Consider the following 10000-nt stretch of genomic DNA (forward strand, 5'->3'; position numbering starts at 1 on the left):
GCCATCTTATTTTATAATGAATGGCCCGAAGGTCTTAATTTGCGTAGTTAAAATCGCCTCTGTAAATATACGAAAAAAGTTAGAGCCATAAATACCAATAGAGCCAATCCCTAATGTATCCTAAGATTGTCTAATTAAAGGATCTCCGCCATAAACTAGAATGACTTATGTCAATAAAACACGGAACGAGCTCATTCATCACTGGTCTGCTAATAGTCTAGGGTGAAAAGGGAGATATATGCACGCACAAGCACACGCACGCGCTTGTCGATAGGTGCGTATAAACATGCACGCACACCCGGGCGAACGATTAAACAAACACACACACAAGTACGCACAGAAACATTGCAGGTACACAAAAGGAGTAATGTACACACACAAAGAGAACGGAAGAGGGAGAGAGAGAGAGAGAGAGAGAGAGAGAGAGAGAGAGAGAGAGAGAGAGAGAGAGAGAGAGAGAGAGAGAGAGAGAGAGAGAGAGAGAGAGAAATTCGTCCACCTCATATAAGAAATGAGCAAAAGCACTAGAAATATCAAAATCACCAATAAGAGCAAATGCAACAACGAAAAAAAAACAGACACTAAACTCATCCCTAAAAGAAATAAGACTAAAGAATACAAACAGGAAGAAGAAGAAAAAATCCTTTTAACTCGCTCTTTGTGCATTTTCTTTGCCGTATCTGTGTCTCTCCCACTCTGACCTTTCCCTTTCCTGAGGTCTCCACTCTTTCTCATTGTCTCTGCCTATTTTTCAATGTTTTTCTTTCCTCTCTTCCGTTTTGATATTTTGTTCTTCTTCCTACACACACACACACACATACACACACACACACACACACACACACACACACACACACACACACACACACACACACACACACACACACACACACACACATATGTAATATATATATATATATATATATATATATATATATATATATATATATATATATATGCGTATATATATATATATATATATATATATATATATATATATATATATATATATATATATACATATATGTTTTTACACATATATACATGAACATACATACATATAAGTATATATATATTTTCATCTCCTAGCTCATTTTCTTTGGATATCCATCCCTTTATTACAGAGTATGTATGGAGGTCGGTGTGTGTGTGTGTGTGTGTGTGTGTGTGTGTGTGTGTGTGTGTGTGTGTGTGTGTGTGTGTGTGTGTGTGTGTGTGTGTGTGTGTGTGTGTGTGTGTGGTGTGTGTGTGTATGTATGTATATATATATATATATATATATATATATATATATATATATATATACATATATACATACACACACACACACACACAAACAAACACAAACACAAACACAAGCACACAAACATAAACACACAAACAAACACAAAAAAAAACACAAACACAAATACACACACGCATATGCACTGTCTATGAATGAATGTCCTCTTAGTTGACAATTCCCTCCCTTGTATCAGCTGATGCGCTCGTACCTTCCTCTGCCCAGATGTCATGCGATCTTCTCAGTCACTTCCTCCCGCTACTTTGGAGTATTCATGCCGCATATTTTACGGCGCCTTATGTCCCCTTCATTCCTCGGGGACTACCCGCTCCGACGCTATTATTTTTTTCATTCTTTTTGACTGTTCTTATTTATTCTTCCAAATTACTTCGTTCTTTGAATCTTTCGCACGAACTTTATATATGTATATATATATATGTATGTATATATATATATATATATATATATATATATATATATATATATGTATACTATACTATGATATATATATATATTATATATATATATATATATATAGTATATATATATATATATATATGTGTGTGTGTGTGTGTGTGTGTTTGTTTGTGTGTGTGTGTGTGTGTAAATAGATAAATGAATAGATACATATATAGATAGAAATGTGAATATAGATATAAATATGTATACATCTCCATATATACCTGCATTTATTATATCTGTCCATGTTGTCCCCAAACTAATACCACTTATTCTCTCCTCCGCAGGAACAGTCCCCCACCTCACACCCTTCCGAAAGAAGGTAAATCACATATTCATTTCGAGTCGCGATCAGCTCTCGCATTATTCCCTCCCTCCCCCCTCTCCTACTCCTACTCCTCCTCCCCTTCCAATCCCTCCCTCCCCTTCACCCTTCCTTCCCTCCTTGGAAAACAAGCCTATTTCATCAAAGGCTATGCCGATTCCAGAGAGGTGTCGTCCTCGCCCCCTCGGCGTAAAACAACTGCCCTCGCCAATTACTATTCATTCCAAACAACTGCTTTCCCTCGCCATCCTTCGGCTCAGGAACCCCTCTTCCTCATTCCGCGTTCCTGCTGTTCAAATCATGTCGCCCTTTATTCCTCGCACTTTGAACAAGTCCCTTTCATCCTCCGGCCAGTATTCATGGAGGCAGCCCCTGCATCTTCCTCCTCCTTCTCCCTAACCCTATATCTCTTTCCCTATCTATCTCCCGTTATCTATTGCGGATTGGGGCTCTCGTCCCCCCTTGTTAGCTGTATTAGGTCATTCACATTTACTAGATTGGCGCTAGACCTTTCTTTAGCGCTTATTACATCTATGCATATATGTATTCGTTATTATTCTAGGTACGTTGATTATGTATTTTTCCTTTTTATATTCTTTTTTTTGTCCATAGTTCTCTTTATTCTTTTTTAATTAATTTAGATGGCATTGCTTCTTAGATTAGATGTGTGCAAGTCCATATCATTTATTTTAAATACTTAATTATTCCTTTAAACGGCAATTACATCGCTAATTATCCTTGCGTTTCTCTCTTGCCTTTTCTGATAGCCTACCTCTTATCTTAAAACCCATTCATTCGTATTATCTCTCTTATCTCCCTTTCTACTTTTCCTGAAAGTATTTTACTTACTTATCTTCTGCGGTTATCACCTTTCTTTCGAGGCCGTTTAGTCTGTCTCAATATAGATCTTCAATTCGTTCTTTCCACCATTCTAAGATAATCTTTTTCCATTTAATGATTTTTTTTCACTTTTTTTAATTATCTTTCCAAAATGCGAGATCTTCCCCTTCTTGGTCACCCATTGTCTGGGTCATATTGTTATTAAATGATGATTATGTCATGATTTGATTTAGTTGTCCCTCTTTCCCTCTTCCGTAATTGGGTACTTCTCTCTCTCTCTCTCTCTCTCTCTCTCTCTCTCTCTCTCTCTCTCTCTCTCTCTCTCTCTCTCTCTCTCTCTCTCTCTCTCTCTCTCTCTCTCTCTCTCTCTCTCTCTTTCTCTCTCGTCGTTTCCCCTTCCCTTCCGTGCTTTTCTTTTCACATTCCGGCACACAATTTTCTTCCATCTCCTCCCTCTTCTTACCCCCACCCCCTCCACCCTCAAAGAAAAATACTCCCCTTATCTCGTCCTCTTTCCACCCAAAAGCCTTCTCATTCTGTTCTTCCTCTTCGTAATACCTCTCCCTCTCTTTCCCCTTCCCCTCCCCCCTCCCTGGATGAGAGTATCAGAAGCCATAACAATACATGGGGGAAAAAAAGCTTAATGATTGTATTTCCGATATAATGTTGTGTTTGGAGGCAGCTTCTTCCTCTTCTTCCTCCCTCCTTCATTCTCTCCTCTTCTTTCTCTTTTCTTTCTTCTCGTCTTTCCGTTTCTCTCATCTTCCTCTCCTCGTCTCATCCATTTCTTTCCTTCTTCTCCCGCCTTCCCTTCCGCAATATAATGTATGTTTGGAGGCATCTTCTTCCTCTTCATTTTCTTCCTTCCTCTCCCTTCATTTCTCTCATCTTCCTCTCCTCGCCTCCTCCATTCTTTTCCTTCCTCTCCCGCCTTCCCTCCCCCAATATAATGTATGTTTGGAGGCATCTTCTTCCTCTTCATTTTCTTTCTTCTTCCTTCATTCTCTCCTCTTCTTTCTCCCTCCTTTCTTCTCGTCTTTCCGTTTCTCTCATCTTCCTCTCCTCGCCTCCTCCATTCTTTTCCTTCCTCTCCCGCCTTCCCTCCCCCAATATAATGCGTGTTTGGAGGCGTTGGCTCTCTCCTTTGTCTCCTTCCTCCCCTTCCACTTTCACCTTTCTTCCTTCTCTTCTCCTCATTTCTCTCATCTTCTCCCCCTCCTCCTCTTTCTCCATACCTCTTCGTTTCGCCCCTCCCCCTTCTCCCCCCTTCTCGCAGTATCAGACGGCGGTTTCCCCAATACCCAAGGTGCACAGGAGGGTGGAAATGATCCCTTTAAAGTCTGCCTCAGTCCTCACTCCGGCCATTGATCGAGGCTTTTGTGCAGGAGTGGTATATCGCTCCCGCAACTCCCCCTCTTCTGCCTCTCCCCTCCCCCCCTTCCCCTACCATCTCTACCTCCTCCTCTTCTTCATCTCCTCTCCCCTCTCTCCATCTTCTCTTCTTCCCTCTCCCACCCCATCTCTCTACCATCTCCTCTCCTTCTCATCCGCCTTACCTATCTACCTCCTCTCATTCTCCTCCCCCATCTCTACCTCCTCTTCTTCTCCCACGCCCCCTCTCTACCTCCTCTCCTTCTCCCCGGCCCCCTCTCCAACTCTTCTTCTTCCTCCCTCCCCCCACCTCTCTACCTCCTCTTCTTCTCCTTCCCAGTACTTTTCTACCTCCTCTCCTTCTCCCCGGCCCCCTCTGCAACTCTTCTTCTTCCTCCCTCCCCCCACCTCTCTACCTCTTCTTCTCTCCAGTACTTTCCTACCTCCTCTACTCCCCCCCACCTCTCTACCTCATTTACCCCCCTTTCTACCTCCTCTTTCCTACTCCTACTTCGCCTCTTCTACTGCCTCTTCTACACCTTTTACCCTTTCTTCATCTCCCACACTCCTCTTCGTTCCTGTTTTAATCTGCCTACTTTTATTCCCTCCTTTCTTCTTTCCCTTCGCCTCTCATCCTTCGAACGGCTCATCTCACCTCACTTACCTCTCCTTCACGTCCTTGCATCATTCTCTTCTTCTTCTTGTTTCAGCTTCGTATTATCGTGTTCATTTAGCTCATTAAACCACAAGGGCCTTCGCTTCTTCTTCTTCTTTCTTCTTTGACTCACATTCCCCTCCTCTTTTAAGGCAATTCCTTTCTCTTCTCTCTCTCTCTCTCTCTCTCTCTCTCTCTCTCTCTCTCTCTCTCTCTCTCTCTCTCTCTCTCTCTCTCTCTCTCTCTCTCTCTCTCTCTCTCTCTCTCTCATTATCCCCATTTAGCATCCAGTTCACCTTACGCCTTACCTTCACTCTCCGCCCTCTCTTTCTCTCTCTTTCTCCCTCACTCTCTTTCTCTCTCTCTCTCTCTCTCTCTCTCTCTCTCTCTCTCTCTCTCTCTCTCTCTCTCTCTCTCTCTCTCTCTCTCTCTCTCTCTCTCTCTCTCTCTCTCTCTCTCTCTCTCTCTCCTCTCTCTCTCTCTCTCTCTCTATCTCTCTTTCTCTCTCTCTCTCTCACCTTATCGACTTCTTGCTCCACCCACCGTCTTTTACCTGGGAAATAAGGAAAAATAAACTGTAACATGAACGTCCATGAACCGAGGTGTGATTAATACAGCTGATTATGAAGAAGGATTGGCAGAAAGAGCGAAAGAAAAGAGAGAAAATAAAGGCGATACCGCTTTCAAGGAGAAAAGAGGAGGGGGTGGAGTGGAAACACAAAGAGGGGAAAGAGGGGAAAGGGCAGGGATGTTGGGAGATGGTAGAGTATGGGAGAGGAGGAGAAGGAAGGGAGAGGAGGAGAAGGAAAGAGGGAAACCGGGGAACGGGGAGGAGAAGAAAGAAAGGGAATCGGTGAGGAAAGAGAAGAAAGGAAAGGAATCGGGGAGGAGGAGGAGGAGAAGAAAGGAGGGGAGACAAAGAGGAGAGGAGGAGGAGGAGGAGGAGGAAGGTGTTGAGGTTTTCGGCGAAGTTGGTAATGTGTCTTGGGGAGGGTATGATGCTCCTAATGGAATTCAGTCGATTACGTGGGTAGTTCTGTTGGTGCGAGTGTGTGAGTGTGTCCTTGCAGGAGACTTTGGGTGTGTGTGTTTGTACGTGTATGTGTGTTTGTTTGTTGGAACTTTGTTGTTGCTGTTGTGGAATATAGGGCTTTTGGGCGGGTGAGAAGTGATGTGGATTATTTCTTTTTCGTTACATGGTGTTATATTTGTGAAGTTTGTATATCGGTCTATCTATCTGTAATATGTATGTATGTATGTATGTATATATGTGTATATGTATATATGTATATATATATATATATAAATATATATATACATATATATATATATATATATATATATATATATATATATATATATATATGTGTGTGTGTGTGTGTGTGTGTGTGTGTGTGTGTGTGTGTGTGTGTGTGTGTGCGTACGTGTATAATCAACTAGCCTTCTACATTTTTAATCATCCTCATATATGCAATTACTATTTTTTTCGCTGTAGGTGCAATTATCTGATTACTCATCATTTTCCAAATGAGGTTAGGAACGGTGAATAATATAAAATGGATTCCACATTTCCTAACCCCCTGCCGCTCCCCCTCTACCCCCATAGCCTCCAAATCCCCCTATCCTATGGCTGCTCCTGCTCCCCCTTTCCCCATAGCCCCTCCCACTCCCCCTCTACCCCCTCCCTCTCGTATCCTGTGGAGTCTCCTACTCCCTCCTCCCTATACCCTACCCCTCCCCACTCCTTCTTACCCCTATATCCCCTCCCCGCTCCCTCTACCCTATGCCCCCTACCCTATATCCCCGCCCCACCCCCCACCCCCAACCCTCGCTGCGACGTAGGTGGCGTGTCACAAACGATCAGAATCCATTATAAAGTTGTAATGTGCGTCCGGCAATTTGTTTAATGAATGTTCGAGGGAATTCTCTCGGCGCAAAACGATTATTTATGACACTCCAGCCTAATTATTATCCCTGATATGTCGGCGATTACTTCAACGGTAACGGTTATGGCGGCTGTTGTTCGCCCCTATTTTCTGTTCATCTCTCGTTCTGTTTTCCCTTTTCTTCTTTTTTTTTTATTACTATTATTATTATTATTTAACTGCCATTGAATTTTCCAAAATTTTGTCACTGGTGTTTTCTTTGTGGATCTGGATTGTCTGATAGTTGTGATGGTGAAGGATGTTTATTGTGATACGAATGCATAGTACTGAATGGGATTATAGTTGATAATATAGTGGTGATGGTGATGATGTTACCAATTTGCATTATCAAGAAAAATAGAGTAATTATAGATTATAGACAATTATGGCAGTGATACTGTTCATAGTATACAAACACAAACACGCGCGCGCGCACGCAGCATAATGCTGTACCATCAGGAACTAACAAAAGTATACATATATACCATAGCTATTATACTTTTAATTGTCTATCGACACACACACACACACATACACACACACACACACACAGATATATATATATATATATATATATATATATATATATATATATATATATATATATATATATATACATATATATATGTGTGTGTGTGTGTGTGTGTGTGTGTGTGTGTGTGTGTGTGTGTGTATGTGTGTGTGTGTGTGTGTGTGTGTGTGTGTGTGTACATATCTATCTATCAATCTATCTATCTATCTATCTATATCATATGTATATATCTATGTATATATGTATATATATATATATAAATATATATATATATATATATATATATATATATATATATATATATATGTATGTATGTATGTATGTACGTGTGTGTGTATTAGTAATCTTGGTCTTAATATCATTACTCTTAAAAATTCTGAATCACAATAATGGCCGATGCCGATAAGCGTGATAACAAGCGATAACGCACATTATTAAGGGCTAAGAACACTTAGTAGTCATTATCCTTATCATCATCGCAACCAACGCAATTAAAAGAATAAAATGGAATACAGCTCCCCCTCCATCCCCCCTCCCCCCCTCCCTCTTCGCTTCATATACCACCCATATACACGAGTCACTTAAGAAAATTGGCCAAAGACTGCATCTCTCTCGATATTTCTTTCCTGTCAGCCCTAAATCCGGGTCCCAAAGACATACGTTGTGCGCAGTGTAGCAGTTTCCTTTGATTCTCTTTCCTCTGGGATTCTATTGCTGGATTTAAGATCATTTTCGCTTTCTTAAAAAGGTAGTGGGGATTATGTTCATTGGTAGATTTTTTTATTTTTTTTTTTAGGTTTAGTTTTTTGTTGTTGTTGTTTGTTTATTGGGTTCGCGTATTTTTGGGGGTTTGAATAGAAAGAATTATAGGTAGAATGGGTTATTGGGATGAAATGTGGTATTTGTCTTTGTGTAAAGTGCCCTATTTCCGAAAAGGTTGGTTGGTTTGAGCGAAAATATCCATAGTTTATTTTCGCAGTTATTTTGAGTACAGAAAAAACAACAACAACAAGAGGTACACATGTTCGGTATACTTCTGGGTCGCTCCCTCCCCCTCCCCCTGTCGCCAAAGAAATAAATGTGCAGGAGTGAAAATAATTTTCTGATAATACTTTTCCTCAACAGTTCTCTTACAACGAAGCAAAAATGGCTCTGCCGTATATATATCCTTGTGCAGGTATTTATAACCTTTTGTACCCTGGCTCGTTGCTAGCAATACAGCCCCCTTGTCAGCAATGATTTTTTCGCCCTTTTATCTAGCATTTTGGAACGGATGGAGGGGGGGGGGGGCTTAAGGGGTAGGGGGCTGGTAGAGTTAGCCGAGCTCCCATGTGATTTTCCTTCGAGATTTGATAACGGCTTGGTCACCTGTGTTAATCAGTGTTACTTGATTTTGATGGTTTAGAGGGTGGCGAGTTGGAGCAATATGCATTCTATTAAATCGATTTATGATGATTTTTAATTTTCAAAGAAATGATTGTCAATTTAATCTTTATAATTATCATTATGATTACCATTTATCATTATTGCTATCCATCACCTCCTTATCATCATCGTCATCGTCATCGTCATCGTCATCGTAACCGTCATCGTCATCGTCATCGTCATCGTCATCGTCATCGTCATCGTCATCGTCATCGTCATCATCATCATCCTCATCATCATCATCATCATTCCCATCCTCATCCTCATCCTCATCCTCATCACCATCACTATCACCACCACCATCACTATCATTACAATTACCGTCATCATTACAAGAGTTCACAAGAGACATTCAAAAACATACTGTCCCAAAAAACCCGATATTTTTTTTTCTCGCCATCGCTTTTTTCGTATACGTGAAGATTACCAAAAGAAAAAAAAGAAAAGAAAAGAAAAAAAAAGAAAGTTCATGAAAGTAAAAATACTACGAGAGAAAGAATCAAACCATGAAAGTGTTAACTGTAACTTCAGGATCTCACGCCACCGCCCATTTCTGTGCTTATGGCTTGACAGGATCTTTATATATGAAAAGGATTACATCTATGAGGGAAAAAAAAAATATTTATAAAAAAGAAGTCATTGGTGGTGAAAAAAAAGAAAAACCTTTTCGAATTCCCCTTTTTTTCAGTGCAGGGAAAGACGTATATATGTATTTTTTTTTTCCATATGTCTTTGATTCTGGGAAGTTTACAGCGCCCGCCTAGTCGTCTCCACCAAGGGAATTCAGGCTCCTAGTTCTGAATGCGGATCCTTATGCGAAAAAGGACAAGTAAATAGATGAATAAATGAATAGATAAATAAATGAATAGTTATATAGATCTGATAAATGAATGAATAATGAAAGAGATAAATGGATGAATGAATATACAAAGAGATTAAACAGTCAATGAATTAACTAAATTAGTAAATAGATGAATAAACTAATGACACATTGATATAAAAAAAATGAAATAGAAGCACCTACAATACATCAACGAAAGAAAGAAAAAAACATTCAATTTTATGACGAATAAACAAAACAACACATTCATCGGCATCGTGTATTGACTCTGCATCCTTCCTAAAGGGGGATCGTCCTGTTTAAGCGAGCACAATCTGCCTCCCTTTACAGTGTCCGTCGGCTCCA

General features: G+C 40.4%; 1 protein-coding gene across 1 annotated transcript in view; it reads right to left on the reverse strand.

Annotated features, from left to right (window-relative positions):
* The window catches only part of LOC147467958 (uncharacterized), a 92118-nt gene extending 86401 nt beyond the window's left edge, over positions 1 to 5717 (reverse strand). The window contains exon 1 of the mRNA XM_086556348.1: positions 5451 to 5717. The gene's annotated coding sequence lies outside the window, so the exon portion shown is untranslated. The remainder of the gene's footprint in view (positions 1 to 5450) is intronic.
* Positions 5718 to 10000: the final 4283 nt, after the last annotated feature.

This window comes from Penaeus japonicus, unplaced genomic scaffold, assembly GCF_977035675.1.
Source record: "Penaeus japonicus unplaced genomic scaffold, GWHDUDI00000001_assembly GWHDUDI00000032, whole genome shotgun sequence".
NCBI lineage: Eukaryota > Metazoa > Arthropoda > Malacostraca > Decapoda > Penaeidae > Penaeus > Penaeus japonicus.